We start from the raw sequence: 21016 nt of genomic DNA on the forward strand, positions 1-21016 counted from the left end.
GGTGAAAATAGATAAGTCTCCTGGGCCTGATGGCATTTATCCTAGGATTCTCTGGGAAGCAAGGGAGGAGATTGCAGAGCCATTGGCCTTAATTTTTATGTGCTCGTTGTCTACAGGAGTAGTGCCAGAAGATTGGAGGCTCGCAAATGTGGTTCCCTTGTTCAAGAAGCTGAGTAGGGATAACCCTAGTAACTATCGGCCGGTGAGTCTCACTTCTGTTGTGGGCAAAGTCTTAGAGAGAATTGTAAGGGATAGGATTTATGAACATCTGGATAGGAATATTGTGATCAAGGATAGTCAGCATGGTTTTGTGAAGGGCAGGTCGTGCCTCACAAACCTTATTGAATTCTTTGAGAAGGTGACTAAGGAGTGGACGAGGGTAAAGCGGTAGATGTGGTGTATTTGGATTTTAGTAAGGCGTTTGATAGGGTTCCCCATGGTAGACTACTGCAAGAAATACGGAGGTATGGCATTGAGGGCGAGTTGGAGGTTTGGATTAGGAATTGGCTGGCTGGAAGAAGACAGAGGGTAGTAGTTGATGGTAAGAGTTCATGTTGGAGTGCAGTAACGAGCGGTGTTCCGCAAGGATCTGTTTTGGGACCTTTGCTGTTTGTCTTTTTATAAATGACCTGGAGGAGGGGCTAGAGGGTTGGGTGAGTAAGTTTGCGGATGATACGAAATTCGGTGGAGTTGTTGACAGTGAGGGGGGATGCGTCAGGTTACAGCGGGATATAGATAAGCTGCAGAGCTGGGAAGAAAGGTGGCAAATGGAGTTCAATGTAGGTAAGATTAAAGTGATTCACTTTGGTAAGAGTAACAAGAAGATGGGGTACTGGGCTAATGGTCGGATACTTGGTAGTGTGGATGAGCAGAGGGATCTTGATGTCCATGTACACAGATCTCTGAAAGTTGCCACCCAGGTAAATAGTGCGGTGAAGAAAGCATTTGGCGTACTGGCTTTTATTGGTAGAGGAATTGAGTTCCGGATTCCTGAGGTCATGTTGCAGTTGTATAAGACTCTGGTGCGGCCGCATCTGGAGTATTGTGTGCAGTTTTGGTCGCCATACTATAGGAAGGATGTGGAGGCACTGGAACGGGTGCAGAGGAGGTTTACCAGGATGTTGCCTGGTATGGTAGGAAGATCGTATGAGGAAAGGCTGAGGCACTTGGGGTTGTTTTCATTGGAGAAAAGAAGGTTTAGGGGTGACTTGATAGAGGTGTACAAGATGATTAGGGGTTTAGATAGGGTTGACCATGAGAAACTTTTTCCACGTGTGGAGTCAGCTATTACGAGGGGGCATAGCTTTAAATTAAGGGAAGGTAGGTATAGGACGTATGTTAGGGGTAAATTCTTTACTCAGCGAGTCGTGAGTTCATGGAATGCCCTGCCAGTAGCAGTGGTGGATTCTCCCTCTTTATGGGCATTTAAACGGGCATTGGATAGGCATATGGAGGATAGTGGGCTAGTGTAGGTTAGGTGGGCTTGGATCGGCGCAACATCGAGGGCCAAAGGGCCTGTACTGCGCTGTATTTTTCTATGTTCTATGTTCTAATCCCGAATCTGTTATTGTTTAAGCCAGACTACTCAAAATATTCTAAAGCAGGCAGCAACTCTGCAATTTATTTCGGTAAGTGTACAGTGAACATTACCCGGATTACGTTCGCTAGGTTGACTACTAGAGTTTAAAAACAGACAAAACTTTATTCACAAAATTACGCAATGAAATACAAAGAACAGAATAACAAAACTCCTACAGAACTCAACCTATCCAACTAGACTTAATTGTGCTGTTTCGACTATACACAAGAGTCCCAATGAACAAACTCCCTTTCAGAACAATTTGAAGGGCAGAAAGAGAAAGCGAGTTTACAGACAACTCCCTGTTGAATTTCCAACCAGTTCAAGACTGAACGAAAACTGCTCAGATCAGCTGGAGAGCTGACCACTCCTCTTTCTTTATACAGGTCACTTCTGCAACATGACTACATGCCCTGAAGTCTAATCTATTTTTTTCTAAAAAAAAAAGCCTCTCAGAATTTTTTACATCTCCGTACCAATACAGACTGATCAGAGCCCGGCCTGGCTTATCACCCCTCTGAAAAAAAAATCCAGGACAGAGTGATCCTGAGCCAAGGAACAGTTTTTAGAAAAAAAAGGACTATCTTGGTGACACAACATTCAAGTCAGAACCAATTGAAACAAACATCTGGTTAAATTGTCACCTGATTCTAAAGGAGGAAGGTACTAGCACAGCTGCATCAGTGATTGCAAATTCAAACATTAACAATGTTTGCTCGAGACTCCAAATCATACGTTTGTGTAAGACTTCGGCTTGACTGAGAACCTATCAAAGGGAACATTTTCAGATTAAGACGCCAAGTTTGGTTCCAGGCTCGGATGAGAAGCAACTGTTTCAGTTCGCACTGATTGTAGTAAAAGGCTCAGGCTCAAGACTGATGGGGGGAAATTGGCTGAGAAAGATTCACTTTCATTGGCTCATCCATTTCGACTCGAAAATAGCTGTTTGGTTGAAGGCCGAATGAAATACCAAACGGTTTTTCACGAAAGTCCAGGGGTGCCCGAAGGAGACAAGGCCACATTGCATGTTGACCAGGAAGAAATTCCCTGATTCTGCAATTCCCGCCAAGTGTCATTTGCCTTATGGGGAAAAGTAGAGGTAGAAATCAGGAGGGTGGAAAGGGAAGAAGTCATGAACCCAGTACAGTTTGCAAAATGGACAGCATTGGCTGTACGTAATACGAGGCCTCAGTGGGTCGATTTGCCATTGTGGGATTTTAAACTAGCAGTCCAGAAATTCTCATAACCAGATAAATATCGAATCCTTCAATCTACAGAGCAACATTTTATTATAGGGCACTGGAATGATTGTCCCAAGCAAAGGTAAACCCTGGACTCTTTTAAACATAGACACAGGTCCTCTCCTGGGATCAATGTTCTTGGTTATTGTGGATGGCCATTCAAAGTGGATGGACGTGTAATTTGTCAAAATGGGATGTTGATAACAAGGTGTGTGCATTATCAGTGATACATGGACTCCTGGAAGTGCTAGTCATGGACAATGGGATGTTATTTTCCAGCTGGGATTTCCAGTATTTCCTGATGTTGAAAGGCATCCGGCAAGTTCAGACACTTCCATAACATCCACTGTCCAATGGTCTATCGGAAAGAGCAATCCAATGATTAAAAGCAGATTTAAAGAAATCACCACAGCTTCACTCGATACCAAACGGCCCCACGTCCTGTTTGATTATTGGACAAACCCGCACAGAACAACAGTGTTGCTGATGGGGAGAAAAATCTGCACCAGTTTAAAACTTGTACTCCTGGGCCCGAGGTAGGGTGGTTAAACAGAATTAGGAAGACTAGTAGTGGCCAAATGCCTCCCTCCTACAGGAGAGAGTTGACTTCAGGAGAAAATAAGTTTGGTGTCAAACAAAAGAAATGTCCCTGCATGGGGACGAGGTGAGGTCAATGTGACGTCAAGTCCCGTGACTTACAAAGTTTGGGTAAGTGAGACGGTCCTGAACAAACAAGTAGAGCTCAGGAAAGCCGCTCCCTTGCAAACGGAACAGGAACAAAACATCCCTGGCCCGTCAGAGCAGCAGGAAAGGCTGTCAGAAACCAAGTGTTCTCCTGCTCCATCTGGCGTCGAAGGAAACTTTGAGTCTGAGATGGATGCAACCTCGATACCGCTGCCACCTGAAGAGGAGGAAGAAACCCTCCTGTTACACTCTGGGGGCACGAGACTGGTTATGGTCCAGTACACGCCACCCGTGCCCGAGTCAGAGTCAAAGGAACCAGACCTCAGGTTAAAATATCCTGGGAGAAACTACAAGAGGAAGTGCACATCCCTGGACTTCGTGGGGGATTAATGTCATCGTTAGATCGAGGGCCAGGTGGATCGCATTGGCAATGCGATCCTTGATTCTTTTTAACCCTGGGCCAATCAGGGAGCACTGGCTGACAGAGGTAACCCGTCCCTCGTTGGTCCTTGAAAATGGTGGAGTGTTGTTTCTTATCCACGTGCTGTAAGCTGACCAACATTGCCTTTCGGGAGGAAATTCCAGGATCTTCACCCAAGGACAATGAAAGGACAGCAATATATTTCCCAGTCCAGATGGTGAGTGACTTGGAGGGGAACGTGCATGGTATGGTGCTCCGGTGTACCTGCTACCTTTGACTGGATGGAAGTGGTCACGTATTTGAAATTTGCTGTATGAGGATCATTCTACAGTGTATCTTGCAGCTTGTCCACCCTGACGTTATTGAATGACAGTGGTGGAGTGGCTGGAAATTTTTGGATGTGCCTATATTTAAATAGGTTGCTTTGCTTTTTCCTGGATGGTGGGAGTCACAGAAGGTCCGAATGCATCCAAGGAACAGGACAGTCGACATTTTGGGCAATAACCCTTCATCAGGAATATGGGGGTGGGTGTGTCTACCACCTGGGCTGATAGATAAATGGGAAGGGGTCGGGGTGGGAATGATCACTTGTTCCTTTTCATAGATGGTGTCAAGCTTTGTGAGAGCACTTGGGCCTGTACCCATGCAGAGACAGGGATTAAAGGGCATCAATAGAAGATTGGGATGAGGAGGAATGCCATTCCCCAGAGAGATTGGTGGCTATGGAACTCCATTGCACAAGAAAATATGGAGGAATAGTCCTTTCCTATATTTAAGGTAGACAGAGACAGATTTCTGATCAGTTGCTGATTGACGGGTTCTGGGGAAAGTACAGGAAAGTGGACATGAGAACTGTCGCACCAGCCATGGCCCTATTAAATGGTGTAGCAGTCTCGAGTGGTCGGGCGGCCTCCTCCAATTCTTATGTATTACAGCATCATGGTCTTTTAGACCGTCTAATCACTATCCCACTGAGCCACTAAACGTCATGCATTCCTTGTTAGAGAGGAATGACTGAAGGCAATCACTTGACAATAAGTTTCATTCCAATCATGAAATTGTTTATTTCATAGCCAGCGGAGATTAAGTCACCGGGTTTCCCATGTGCTTATCCACTGAACAAACGAAATCATGCACTTTGTTTACTTTTCAGAAAGCACATCCTGACTGCTTCAGGATTTCTTACACAATTAGTCTCAGTGGTCTTTTTTTTCCTAGTTAGTGTCAGTGTTCAGTATATCTTTCATAGTAAATCTTGGTGCTGAGTCTCAGTGTTCGGGGCGCTTTTCAGATATGGCGCGGCAAGTGACCATCCACTGTGCATTGTAATTAATGTGCCTGGAAATAAACTGTAACAATAAAGAGTAACAATTGTAGGCAGGAACTGAAACCTCAACTGACATCTTATGACAGCTTAAACAAAACAAAATTTAAGCTACACACAACTAAGAATTTTCAGGAATGTTTACAATCGGGTAATTTTAATGATGGAGGGTGGTGGATGATATAAAATAATGGGAACAAATGTACACATTGTTTTTGGGAAACAATGCTAAAGAGTGAGTGTGAATTGTGGAGGACGCTTTCAAATATTGTACGTTATGATCCCAGTTGCTAAATAATACTGCTAAAATCAGATCTCAGAATGACAGTAGTTTGGAAGATTTTTAAATTAATCTTTGCATTTGGATGCCATGGAATATACTCACATGAGGCTATCATGTGAGCCTCATGTGAGCCTCATGAGCATAAATAAGAGCATAAATTTATTAATGAGAAAATGTAAAGCTATAAATGCATTAGCAATCGGAAAAGGTCTTAAAATGACACAGAATAAGAAAGACTCCACCTTTTGACCAGCAAAATCTTTTACACATTTTCAAACACAGTGAGATATTATTCTCAACTCAAATCATTAATTTCGTGCACAACTGATTATTTCCAATTTTCTGAGACATCTGAGAGGCGTCTTTCCAATTCTGAGGACATAGAATTCATTTCAATTAGTGCAGCCAGGGAAATTTCACAAGGTCTTTCAACCTGGAGAACTTGTTGTAAGACTGGAAATGCATCATCAAATAGAGGTCAGACTTGTGTGCTTATTTGAACAGTTTAACCATTCGAATAAATGAATATTTTGCTCCGTTGATTAACTCCTCTCTGAATTTTGTATTAGAGAATATAGACAGGTGCTGGTGCACAAACTCAGAAGCCGTAGCATGAATCCAATTTTTTGAAAGACAAATATTGAACCTTTCAAAGTCTTGTCCTTATAATTATGGTTCATTTCTCGCCGGATTAAAACTTGTATGACAAGTGCTGGCCACAACCATATAGCATTAGCAGACAGTGCAAGAGCAAGATGATGGAATTTCTTCGGGTGACCACCTCTGAATCAGTATTATTCTGTCCATTTCGGTGGATGTGGAGGCGACAGCGGCTCTTGTAATATTCCTGGCAGTCAGAGCATTGAACACCAAAATCAATACAATTGGAAGGAATAGTATCATTATAATATTTATCAATGTATACACTTTCCAAAATAATGACGAGTAATAGTCTGATATTATGATGCAAGACCATGGTACATTGTCAATAACAACTGAAGGAATAAATACAAAATACAAAATAATTGACCGAAAACAGCTGGCCACGCTCACATTTACTGTAACCACAAATGCTGTTCTCGATTACAATATCTTGTTCTTAGCTTCTGGCCACAAACTGCTACAAACCGATCAAAAGTAAAAGCAACTGTAACCCAAACGGAGCAGCTCAGCGCTGCACTGTACATAACAACTCTCAAGGCATACTCAGGAGTGATGGATAACGAAGTTACTGGGCGGCACAGTGGTTAGCACTGCTGCCTTACAGCTCCAAAGACCTGGATTCAATTCCCGCCTCAGGCGACTGACTGCGTGGAGTTTGCACATTATCCCAGTGTCTGCGCAGGTTTCCTCCGAGTGCTCCGGTTTCCTCCCACGGTCCAAAGATGTGCAGGTTAGGTGAATTGGCCATGCTAAATTGCCCGTCGTGTTAGGTGTAGGGGAATGGGTCTAGGTGGGTTGCTCTTCGGCGGGTTGATGTGGACTTGTTTGGGCCGAAGGTGAAGATACTGTCATGGACAGTATCACTGAGAGGGATGGGGAAGCTGTGTATACTGTCATGGGCAGTCAGTATCACTGAGGGGGTGGGGAAGGTGTGAATACTGTTAGGGGCAGTCAGTATCACTGAGAGGGCTGGGGAAGGTGAAGATACTGTCAGGGACAGTCAGTATCACTGAGAGAGGTGGGGAAGGTGAGGATACTGTCAGGGCAGTCAGTATCACTGAGAGGTGTGGGGGTGGTGAGGACACTGTCTGGGGCCGTCAGTATCACTGAGGGGATGGGGAAGGTGAAGATACTGTCAGGGGCAGTCAGTATGTAAGTAATCTAAAAGAAGTAATGATTCGGTCCAGTATTAAAGGAAAAATGACGTGAAGTAAATCTGCTGTAGACATGCTCAACAAATAGTGAGTGATGCATTTGGAGAGCGCGAAATTGCCTCGATTCAGATTCACAATTCCCACTAAATCAACTGAAAGAAAAATAAATAAATGCACACTTTTTCCAGATTAGACCCACAGCAAAATCATCAGCTTGGATGACTGCTAAATCAGACCAATTGCCTCAGATTAATGCCTCGATGACATGAGACAGGATTAAAAGTTACATTGGAAGCATAGACTAACTCGAAACAGAATGAAATGAAGACATGTTGGGAACCAATGTACAAACAGAAAAAGTAAACAAATAAATTACGTGGAGGTATAGCTCAGTGGTAGAGCATTTGATAGTGGGTGGCACAGTGGCACAGTGGTTAGCACTGCTGCCTCACAGCGCCAGAGAGACCCAGGTTTAATTCCCGCCTCAAGCGACTGTCTGTGTGGCGTTTCCACATTTTCCCCGGGTTTCCTCCGGGTGCTCCGGTTTCCTCCCACCGTCCAAAAATGTGCAGGTGAATTGGCCACGCGAAATTGCCCATAGTGTTAGGGGTAAATGTAGGGGAATGTGTCTGGGTGGGTTGCGCTTCAGTGGGTCGATTTGCACTTGTGGGGCCGAAGGACCTGTTTCCACTCTGTAAGTAATCTAATCTAAATGAGAAATAAAACCCGTGATGAATGGAAGGTTCAGCATTATCAATGGTGGAAACAAAGAAGCAGGTCCTGCTTGATCCTCCCTCTCACTGACATCTCTCCTGTAAGACCTTGGGTTTGATTTTACCTTTTGTGACAAAGGATGCTTGTGGGCAAGTATTTAGAACAACATCGTTAAATTGGTATGATTTGTTGGGTCTTCGGAATAGGTTAAAATATTCTGAATCCTTTGTTTCTCTTTTGTTTGTATTTCATCTGATAATCTTGCAAATAAATTGTTTCGTTTAAAACTAAGTGGTTGGGCCAGCTGCAGCACATATGGAATATCCACTTAACACCTGCTTAAAACAACTTGCAAATTTAGTGTCCGGCTACTTCCTTGAAATGTTTTGAGGGGGGTCTGGCCTGGTCCATAACAGATTGGTTATTATGGATGTCCATTGGATGTGCAAGGAGTTAATTTGTCAAAAATAATTTAGAAGCTGCGAGCTTCATTCATGACACGTGGACTCCAGAAAATATTGGAAGCGAGATCGCTGAAAGTATTTGAAAAACGAGATCGATAGAATTTTTAAATACCAAGAGGTTGAGGGCTATGTGGAGCTGGAACGAAAGAAGTTTGAGACTTGCAGCAGTTGAGTCATGATCTTATCGAACAGCCGGCAGGATTGAGGATTGCCTGCATCTGCTCCTGTTCCTGAGGTTTATATAACATATCAAGAATTCTTAAACATCAAGAAAGTGTGAGAATTCAAGCTTTGGAGGAGATCAAAAGGAATCAGGAAAATTAACTTTATATACCACCCTGATTGATCATTGAACTATAAAAAGAAATATGGTTACGAACAGCAGACTGCAGAACTCCAGGAAGAAGGCATTGAGGACCATTCTCAGAAATGGATCCTTTGACGCAGGGTGTGAAAATAGATTAAAGTATACAGAAATCAAACAAGTGTTTGGCGGTGGCACGGTGAATTAGTGGATAGCACTACTGTCTCACAGCGCCAGAGAGTCGGGTTTCATCCCCTCCTCGGGCGATTGTCTGTGTGGAGTTGGCGCATTCTCCCGTGTCTCCGTCGGTTTCCTCTGAGTATTCCGGTTTTCTCCCACAGACAAAAGATTTGTAGTTTGTTTGGATTGGCCATGGTAACTTGTCCCATTGTATTGAGAGTTGTGCAGGCTAGGTGGTAAGTCATGGGAAATGCAAAATTAAAGGAATAGTGTGGGTGCGCCATGAGTCTGGGTTAGATAATCTGAGGAGGATTCATGTGGATTAGATGGGTCGAATATTCCACATTGTTGGGTTTCTATGAACTGAGGTTCTGCGGAAAGAACTTCAGGGAATATGGAAGTACTAAAATGGTAGAACTGACGAAAAACAAAGATCCTTCTCGCAAAGTCTGTTGTCCTGCTCCTCCCCCTTGGCAAGAGAATTTCAATTTGATAAAATAATGGTGTTGAATTGCACAAATCAATTTTATCTGCATTCCAGGAGAAAAAGAAGAACATATTTAATTCAAAGCCATACAAAACAATGTTCGAATATTAATCTTAACAAGTGCTGTAAAATCATATATTATTTGATTGACTTCCATTTGTAGACAGTGCCAGAAATTTTAAAGCATCGATATGTTTTCCAATTCAAACTGTTCAGAAATGTTATGATATACCTTATGAACAGGTTGAACTTGGTCCACAAGTCAGGATGAATAACATCAATACAGCAGAGTTGATTGTGGTTGGGAAGGTACTGGGAAGCCAATATACTTCGGCTGGTTGAAATTGCAACAGTCATAATGTAAAAATATATATTAACAAGCCCCAGGCATCATGCTGTCTAATTATTTACTCAAGCTCACAACAGGCAGACACAGTGAAAGCTGTCATTTTATGTGCAGTGCTGCTAATCTGATGATTCGGATTTGAAGTTATTTTGAATTGCTGCGTTTGATAATGATATTTTACACCTTCTACTAAAAAAAATTTAAAAAATGATCACAGGAGCAAGCGATTGCCAGAAATCAGAAAATATATCTTTCAATACTAACATGTAATAGAAAATTATTGCAATCATCACAAATAAACGAACTTAGAAAGAACTATGTGGGAAAGGTGACTAACCAACATATGCAATAAAATTAAAAGTCTCATGTACTCATTAGTTTCATGTACTCATTAGCAGATATGTAACACCTTACTCAACATTTCGCGAGCAGTTCTTGGGCCCCGTGTCTAAGGAAGGATGCATTGAACTTGAAGGAGGTTCAGAGAAGGTTCATAAGAATGGTCTTAGCGATGAAGGGTTTGCTTAGAAGGAGCGGTTAAGGACTCTGTCTAATCCGCAATATGGTTTAGAAATATGAAGGGCAGTCTGTTTGAAATTTACAGAATATTGAGAGACCGGGATAGAGTTGACGTGGAGAAGATGTTTCCATTAATAGGACGCATCAGGACCTGAGGCACAATCTTGGGATTGGAACTGAGACAAGGAAGAACTTCTTCAGCCAGAGGATGGTGAATCTGTCGAATTAATTGCCACAGAAAGGCTCTGTAGACCAAGTCACGAAGTGTATTGAAGAGACGGATAGCTGTTGATGAACTATCAAGGATTACAGGGAGAAAGCTAGAAAATGGCGTTAAGAAACGTCAGCCATGATTGAATGCCTTAGCTCATTCATTGGGCCCGATGGTCTAATTCTGCTCCTATGTCTTATCTTATGGACAAGTAGTGAATGACATTTGATCCACAAAAGTGTCAGGCAATAACCATCTTCAACTCTATAGGGAAAAGCCGAGGCAGAAATCGGAGGCTGGAAAGGGAAGGAATCATTAACCCAGGAGAGTCTGCAGAATCAACAGCACTGCACGTACTGATTGTTAAACCTAATTGGCCTTTTGCCATTTGAGGATTTTAAACAATCTGTACACCAATTCTCACAGCTAGATAAATATCTAATCCCTCATTATAGAGGACAGCATTTTATTATGGAGAACAAGAGGGATTGTTCCGAGTAAAGTAGTCTAACTGATATTGGTTGAATACCAGCAGGGTTATCCAGGGCTGTCCAAAATGAAGATGTTGGAGTGAAGTTACGTCTGATGGCCAGGATTGGATGCCAACATGGCCACGTTGGTGGGACAGTGCTCAGTGCTCATATGGATAAACATTATTTGCAGCAGGCACCCCCAACCCCCACCCCACCCCCACACTCCTGCAAACGGCTGGGTAAACCCTGGATTAGTTTACACATGGACTATATCGGCCCTTTCATGAGCTTAATGTTCTTGGTTATTGTGGATGTCCATTGAAAGTGGTTGGACCTGCATTGAATTCATTTTGTAAACTACGTGATGATGATTTAGTGGCTGTGAACATCATCCATGATATACTGACTCCTGGAAGTACTGGTCACAGACAAGAGCATGTCATTTTCCAGCAGTGTTTTCCAGTTTTTCCTGACCTCAAGTATCATTCGGCATGTTCAGACAGCTCCATGCTATCCACCATCGAATAGTCTGGTAAAAAGAGCAGTTCAAGCATTGAAGGCAGGTTTAAAGAAACAGCCAACAGCTTCACTCGATACCAAACTGTCCCGGGTCCTGTTCGATTATAGGACCATCCCTCACAAAACAACAGAACTAGCTCCAACAGAGTTGTTAATGGGGAGAAGATGCTGCACCAAGGTTAAACCTGATATTCCCAGACCTGGGAGAGGGTGAAACAGCATCAGGAGCACCAATACCAGATAAATGTCTCCTCTAATCGAGAGAGACAGTTAACTTGAGGAAACGAAGGTCGGTGTCGAAACAACAGAAATGGCGATGCATGGGTAAAAGATAAGGCTATTGTGACGTTTGATTCCAAAACTTACATGGTTTCGTAAGTGAAGCGTCCCTGAACAAGAAGGTAGATCATATGAAAGCTGCTCCGTTGCACACTTGGCTGGAGCAATGCATACCTGGCTCCTCAGAACAGCCAGATAGTCTAACAGAAACCGTGGGCTCTTCCCTCTGCTTAGCGAAGAAGACACCTTCCAGTCTGAGATGGATGCAGCCTCGAAACCGTTACCAACAAATAAGAAGAGGAAAGTCTCCCGTGACACTCTGGGGGCAAGAGACTGGTTACAGTCCAGTATACATCACCCCATGGCCGGTTCAGAGTCAGAGAAACAAGACCTGGGGTAAAAGTATGCGAGGGAAGCTACAAGAGAATGAACAGGCGTGCATCCCTGACTTGGTCGGGGAGTAATGTCGTCATTGAAACAAGGGCCTGGTGGATCACTGACGATGTGAGCCTTGACTAGGGCTGTTAACCTGGTCTAATCAGGGAGCCCTGGCTGACAGAGTTAAACAGGAGCTGGTCTCTGCCGTGTGCCTGTCCCTCTTCTGCAGTGGGGTCCGAGGGTGGGTGTCCTCGGAGAGGGAGCATGGAGTGTCTCGATGCATTTAGGGAGAATTGTTCCTGTGAGGGAGAGAGTGCTTGGTTCCCCCTCCAACCCCATCTTCATTTCATCTTTCTTATTCACTTCCCTTTCATCGTTGGCCTTGCTTGTTATTGAAGTCTTGTCCACATAGATGCTTTTCCTGGTGGTTGAATCATAGAATGACCAACCATACCCTTAAAGAGGAAATTCCAGAATATTAACCGAGTGTCAGTGAAGCAACAGGTATATATTTCCCAGTCGAGATGATGAGTGATTTGGAGGGGAACGTGTGGGGAGTGGTGTTCCCATGTATCTGTACCTTTGACTGGAGGGAAGTGGTCAAGTCTTGGAGGGTACTGCCTCAGGATCTTTGGTGAATTTCTGCAGTGCATCTTGTAACTGGTACACACTGCAGTTATTGAGTGTTAGCGGTGAATGGGCGGGACGTTTGTGAATGCAGATATAATCAAGTGGATTGCTTTGTCCTGGATGGAATAAATAATTTTCTTTATAATTAGCATCATTGCTCAGTATTCCTTTCAAAGTGAATGTTGGTGCTGAGTCTCAAAGTCCAGGGAGCAGCTTAGACATTTTGAGGCAAGTGACCATACATTTTGTATTGTAATTAACTGTACAGGAAAAAAGTAACACCAAGAGTCACAATTTTAGGAACTGAAATCTAAACTTGTATTTTATAACAGCTTAAACAAAACAAAATGCATGGTGCACCCAAAGAAGGAGGTTCAGGAATGATGACAATGTGATTGTTTCAATGATGGGTAGTGCGATGCAACAATGAGAACAACTGAACAAGTTGATTTTTGGAGGCATAGGCAGAGTCTGAAAGTGGGTCGAGAGCGTGGTGCTGGAAAAGCACAGCAGGTCAGGCAGTATCCGAGGAGCAGGAGCACATCCATTCCTGATGAAGCGCTGATGCCCGAAATGTCAATTATCCTGCTCCTCGATGCTGCTTGACGTGCAGTGTTTTTTTCCATTACCACACTCTCGACCCTGATCTCCAGAATCTGCACTGGTCACTTTTTGTAAGGGACTGAAAATGAAAATGAATCATCACAACTGCAAATAATGCCACTAAAATCAAATTTCAGAATGACAGTAGCTTGGAAGATTTTATGTTTAATGTTTGCATTTCGTTGCCATGGTAGTCAGTCATTGAACATATTTACGCAGATTTTTCACTGAACCTTTAACATAAGAATGTAAGCTTATTGATTACGGAAATCAATGATTTAAATAGTTTTCGAATTGGACTAGTTTTTCACATGAAACACATAATCAAAAACTCAATCCTTTGACCAGCAAAATCCTTGACAGATACTATATCTCAATGACATATTTTAAATACAAATCGTTAATTTTTTGCACAACTGATCATTTAAAATTCTCGTGGCCAAGAGTCGTCTTTCCAATTCTGAGAACATGGAGTTCTTTTCAGTTAATGAAACCTGGGAAATTTCACAAGTTAGTTCAACTTGGAGATCCTGTAGGAATACTGGAAATCCATCTTCAAATACAGGTCAAGCTTGTATGCTTATTGGCACAATTTAATAATTCGAGTAAATGGATATTTTACTCCATTGATAAATTCCTCTCTGAATTTAGTTTGTGTTAGAGCGTATATGCAAGTGTTGGTGCACGAACTCAGAAGCTGTAGCATGAATCCAATTTCTTGAAAGACAAATATTGCATCATTCAATGTCTTGTCTTTATAATTATAATTTGTTATTTGCCAGTTGAAAGAGTGTAGGACATATGTCATCCACAACAGTACAAAATTAGCAGACAATGCAAAGAGCAAGATGATGGATTTTCTCCTGTTTACCACCTCTGGATCACTATTATTCTGTCCATTTCCGTGGATCTGGAGGCGACAGCGGATGCGGTTAGATGTCATAATATTCCTGACAGTCAGAGCATTGAATATTAAAATCAATACAATTGGAAGCAATGGTGTAATTATACTGTCAAACCATTCATACACATTCCAGAATAATGATGTATAATAGGCTGATTTAAAGATGCAAAACCATGGTATATTGTCAATAACAAACGAAGGAATAATTGCAAAATACCAAGCACTTGATTTCAAACAGCTGACCACACTCACAGTTACTATAACCACAAATGCCATTCTCGCATTGCAATATCTTGCTCTTAGTTTCTGGCAACAAATTGCTACAAACCGATCAAATGTGAAAGCAACTGTGAACCAAACTGAACAGTCTCGGGTTGCAATGAACATTGCAAGTCTCAAGGTACACACAGGAGTGATGGATAAAAAAGTAACTGGGAAATAAAGATTGTTAATTCGGTGCAGTAAGACATTAAAGATGACGAGAAGCAGGTCTGCTGTAGACATTGCCAACAAATAGCGAGTGACGCATTTGGAGAGCCCACAATTGCCTCGATTCAGAATCACAATTCCCACCAAGTTAACTGTAAGAAAAATCAAAAAATGCACACTTCCTCACGATTAGAATCACAGCAAAATCATCAGCATAATATATCTGAAAAATCAGACCAATTGCCTCAGATTAATATGTTAACTCAATTACACGATGCACAGTGAAAAAGTTATATTGGAATTACAGACTCAAGCAAACCAGAATGAAATAAAGACACGCTGGGAAAAAAATAGAGAAGCAGAGTAAATCAACAAATAAGCGAGAATAAGAACCATAAAAGAAAAAATGAAATATTTTAATGCAAGTAGGTCATGCTAACAGACTCATTGAAATATTGCTACAAAATATTGTAGCAGACTTTTCATACTTATTAAACTGGTAATGGAAGAAAAAAATCAAATCAAAATGTTAATAAGGACAAGATATTTTCCATCAATGGACCTGATCGGGAACTGAGTATGAACAATCACAACAGTATACTTTTTTATGAAGTAAAACTGAGATGGTTGAATATGAAGTCTGAATTGTTGGATTGAGGTGTCACTGAATTGGGTCCCATGCTTTCTCATGTATGCTAGTCACAAATCTGTAGGGTCTGTTAATGAGGGGAGGTAGACCTCAGAGTTGGGGAGACATAGGAGCATGTGAGAATCAATAGGGAACTTAGTGAATGTGGTTCTTTATCATAACAGTAATACTGTAATTGGAAGGTGTGATTACAACCTGCTTGATTAGCATCACATCTACAAAAGTATCCACCTCATCTACAACCAAAACGCAGGGCCAGCAGTGTGTACTATCTCCAAACTTCGCTGCAGAAATTCACCAAGGATTAACATAAAGCAATAGCCACACTCCGATTCCATACACAAGTACAGGATGTCTGATACACGGTAACACCACCACGTGCAAGTTCCCTTGAAGACATCACCATCCTGACTTGGAAATACATCACCGTTCCTTCACTATTGCTGGGTCACAATCATGGAGCTCCCTGCACCAGGCCATTGTGGGTAACCCCACAGCAAGCAGCACAGCGGTTCAAGAAAGTGCCACCATCTTCTCAAGGGGCAACTAGGAATGGGCAATACATACAAATCTGGCAGCTCACATCCCATTCATGAATGAGAAAAAAAGGATCAGTCAGATTTCAAAATTCATTCGAATATGCCAATTACTGTTCAGATCACTTGCGTTTACAAGGTTAAATTTTGTAGAGTGATATGGACAGTGGTATTGGGAAAGAATGACGAAATGAATCACTCAGCACCCGGCGTGTTTAATATGCGACACTGGTGTGAGGAAACATCTGGCGTTCAGGAAGCTTCTTCACTGAACAAAGGAAAGGCGTATATGTTTATACATTCATTTCATCCCACCATTATAGAACGATCATGTTAATAATTTCGAACATGCACAACTAATCTGATTACTTATGTGGCTGTCAGGTCAGTGATGGAAAGCGTTGTAGTCAGCCTTTGGTCTTCTATGAAGTCATGATGTTTCCCAGACACACCTATCTCTATCCTTGGAGCTTTCGCAGTGAGTACTGTATATAACCACATTTCAATATGGGTGGCAGAGCAGTTAGCACTGCTGCCTCACAGCGCCAGAGACCCGGGTTCAATTCCCGCCTCAGGCAACTGTCTGTGTGGAGTTGTACATTCTCCCCGTGTCTGCATGGGTTTCCTCCGGGTGCTCTGGTTTCCTTCGTCTGTCGAAAAACGTGCAGGTTAGGTGAATTGGCCATGTTAAATTGCCCAGAGTGTTAGGTGAAGGGGTAAATGTAGGGGAACGGGTCTGGGTGGATTGCTCTTCGAAGTGTCAGTGTGGACGTGTTCGGCCGAAGGGCCTACTTCCACACTGTAATTAATCTAATCTAATACTGCTGACGTCTGCACCTGCATTTCAATCCTATCTGTAATAGTATGGGACTCCTCCTTTACTGGGCGGCACGGTGGCACAGGGGTTAGCACTGCTGCCTCACAGTGCCAGAGACCCGGGTTCAATTCCCGCCTCAGGCGACTGACTGTGTGGAGTTTGCACGTTCTCCCCGTGTCTGCGTGGGTTTCCTCCGGGTGCTCCGGTTTCCTCTACACAGTCACAAAGATGTGCAGGTTAGATGAACATGCTAAATTGCCCAAGTGTTAGGTAAGGGGTAAATGTAGGGGTATGGGTGGGTTGCGCTTCGGCGGGTGGGTGTGGACTTGTTGGGCCGAAGGGCCTGTTCCACACTGTAATCTAATCTACTATCTCGAGGATTTTTAATGGAATCACTTTAATGCTTATTACGTTTTTACGGTTATGTGCATATCTATTCAAACTCTAACTGATTCATAACATGTAACTGTGAACATCTGGAAATCTCAACCAATTAAATCTATTTGCACTGGCTTTCAGACTTTACAACAGCTGACTATGGAATTGCTCTATCAGCATACTTAAGGGTGCCCTTATCCAGCCTTTTCTGCATCAGCAACTGCAGCTGCATGTCTCTAACAGGACCTTTTGTTTATTATTTTAACCTGTTACCTTGGATGTAATATGTCTGCAAAGCTACGACTGTCCGAAACACGTGCATTATTGTAATGCATCACCAAGCAAGTGTTTTGAAGTTGAAGACATGTACTGTACCTTAAAGATAGAGGGAATGCTGAACTGAACTGAGAGATTACAAGCAACTGTATGTAAGTTCAGATGGCAGTGTCAGAGTGCCCTAGAAAATTGAAAATTTGTAACATTTGGCTGTAAAATGAATCCTGAGTTTTGGTTCATGTTTTCAGAGCAAATCAAATTTAACCAAAGGCTAATTTAACGTTTTAAGTTATGCCCCCGCATACTAAAATTCAATTGAGTTTACATTTATTGTTTTGCCAACATTGAACCAATGAGACCATCCAATGTTGGCATGATGTAAAAATGCAGACATGTTGAAAATTGTTCAGAGATCAACTGCCACACAGAGAAACTACTGGAGAGCGAATTTCCCATCTAACATCTTGTTCTCCAAAGAAATAGAAAACACACTCTTTCAATGGTACGTTTTCACGTGAAACATACTCGCAGTAAAAAGAAAGAAGAAGACCTGGAGAGAACATCAGCTGGAAGAGTGAAGACACAGAAGAGGACAAAGATCGTGTGGTTTTGAAATTAAATTGATGTACCTTTAATGAGTGTCTTTTTGGAACAGCGTATTGTCATAGAGTTTTTATAAAAGCATATTTTTGTAGAGTAAGATGTTCAGAGAAAAGAGGGCTTAGATTTGTGAAACGTTTACTGAATTTTGGGAGTTCTCTGTCACCCATATTTTAACATATTGCCAGGCAAGTCAAGCTGTTCTGTATGATTCGTTGAATTACCAGTGGGTTTCAATCTTTGTGTCATAACACATTCCAATTCTTAATCAACTGCAAGCCACTTTATACCATCTTAATAGCGATGGGAACACGGTGAGCCAGGGACATCTCACAGAATATGAGTTTCCTGATTGGAGCTATTGACGTGGTCCAATCAGTGACCCCGGCTGACTGATATAAACAGGAGACACGTTAGAGCCCGGGTGTCCTTGGAGAAGGAGCACGCGGTGTCCACCAACACCCTGGAGTTGTTCAGGGAGAGGTGGGCGCCGCAGGGAGTGGAGTGCATCATTTCTCCCTCCAATTCTATTTTGATTTAGTCCCTACCCTCCCCTTCACTGTTTTGATCACACAGCACTGCCCTTTGATGTGAAGGGCAGTGCTTGTCACTGGCCACCCGGGTGTTTTCCTATCTTCCTGGTGGTGGAATTTGAATAAAGATTCGTGCACTTTGTGTCTTTCACTGTGTCTCGCACCTGCGCACACACACACCAAAAAAAAAATACAGGAGATACGTTAGAGCCCGGGTGTCCTTGGAGAAGGAGCACGCGGTGTCGACCAACACCCTGGAGTTGTTCAGGCAGAGGTGGGCGCTGCAGGGAGTGGAGTGCATCACTTCTCCCTCCAACTCTATTTTGATTTAGTCCCTCCCCTCCCCTTCACTGTTTTGATCACACAGCACTGCCCTTTGATGTGAAGGGCAGTGCTTGTCACTGGCCACCCGGGTGTTTTCCTATCTTCCTGGTGGTGGAATTTGAATAAAGATTTGTGCACTTTGTGTCTTTCACTGTGTCTCACACCTGCTCACACACACACACCATGGATGCTGGGGAAAAAAAAATAAGCACTACCGCACTTAGAAAGAAAAAAAAATAAAAAATAAATTAATAAACAGGAGATTTGGTTACGTTAGGGCCCTGGTGTCCTTGGAGAAGGAGCACGCGGTGTCCACCAACACCCTGGAGTTTTCAGGGAGAGGTGGGCGCCGCAGGGAGTGGAGTGCATCATTTCTCCCTCCAACTCTATTTTGATTTAGTCCCTACCCTCCCCCTCACTGTTTTGATCACACAGCACTGCCCTTTGATGTGAAGGGCAGTGTTTGTCACTGGCCACCCGGGTGTTTTCCTTTCTTCCTGACAAAAAAAAAGATAAACAGGAGATTTGGTTACGTTAGGGTCCGGGTGTCCTTGGAGAAGGAGCACGCGGTATCCACCAACATCCTGGAGTTGTTCAGGGAGAGGTGGGCGCCGCAGGGAGTGGAGTGCATCATTTCCCCGTCCAACTCTATTTTGATTTAGTCTCTACCCTCCCTTTCACTGTTTTGATCACACAGCAATGCCCTTGGATGAGAAGGGCAGTGTTTGTCACTGGCCACCCAGGTGTTTTCCTATCTTCCTGGTAGTGGAAATTGAATAAAAAATTCGTGAACTTTGTGTCTTTCACTGTGTTTCACACGAAAAAAAAAGAAAAAAAATTTAAAAAAATATTTTAAAAATAAACAGGAGATTTGGTTACGTTAGGGCCCGGGTGTCCTTGGAGAAGGTGCACGCGGTGTCCACCAACACCCTGGAGTTGTTCAGGGAGAGGTTAGCGCTGCAGGGAGTGGAGTGCATCATTTCTCCCTCCAACTCTATTTTGATTTAGTCCCTCCCCTCCCCTTCACTGTTTTGATCACACAGCACTGCCCTTTGATGAAAAAAGAAAATAAAAAATAAACAGGAGACTTGGTTACGTTAGGGCCCAGGTGTCCTTGGAGAAGGAGCACGCGGCGTCCACCAACACCCTGGAGTTGTTCAGGGAGAGGTGGGCCCTGCAGGGAGTGGAGTGCATTATTTCTCCCTCCAGCTCTATTTTGATTTAGTCCCTACCCTCCCCTTCACTGTTTTGATCACACTTTGATGTGAAGGGCAGTGCTTGTCACTGGCCACCCGGGTGTTTTCCTATCTTCCTGGTGGTGGAATTTGAATAAAGATTCGTGCCCTTTGTGTCTTTCACTGTGTCTCACACGTATACACACACACCATGGGTGCTGGGGATAAAATAAGCACTACCGCACTTAGGTGGTAGTGTGGGGTATAATTAAAAAAATAAAAAAATAAACAGGAGATTTAAACCTCCTCCTCTGCTAATAGAAGAAAAAATAAACAGGAGATTTGGTTACGTTAGGACCCTGGTGTCCTTGGAGAAGGAGCACGCGGTGTCCACCAACACCCTGGAGTTGTTCAGGGAGAGGTGGGTACCGCAGGGAATGGAGTGCATTATTTCTCCCTTCAACTCTATTTTGATTTAGTCCCTACACTCCCCTTCACTGTTTTGATCACACAGCACTGCCCTTTGATGTGAAGGGCAGTGCTTGTCACTGGCCACCCGGGTGTTTTCCTATCTTCCTGGTGGTGAAAATTGAATAAAGATTCGTGCACTTTGTGTCTCTCACTGTGTCTCACCCCTACACACATACACCATGAGTGCTGGGGAAAAAAATAAGCACTACCGCAATTAGGTGGTAGTGTGGGGGTAATAAAAAAAAGAAAAAAACGAAAAAAGAAAAAGAAAAGAAATAGACAGGAGATCCCCCTCCAACTCTATTTTAAAAAAAAAACAAATAAACAGGAGATTCAGAGTCTCCTCAGTTTCGGAGACTGACTCTGTGCTGTTTGGTGCTACAGTTAGTTTCTGCTTCCCTTCTTTTCTGGAAGGGGGAAACCTGACTTCTGAACTAGCAGAATTATTTAGCCAGTTTGTTAACTGGC

This window comes from Chiloscyllium plagiosum, chromosome 46 (genome assembly GCF_004010195.1).
Source record: "Chiloscyllium plagiosum isolate BGI_BamShark_2017 chromosome 46, ASM401019v2, whole genome shotgun sequence".
Taxonomy (NCBI): Eukaryota; Metazoa; Chordata; class Chondrichthyes; order Orectolobiformes; family Hemiscylliidae; genus Chiloscyllium; species Chiloscyllium plagiosum.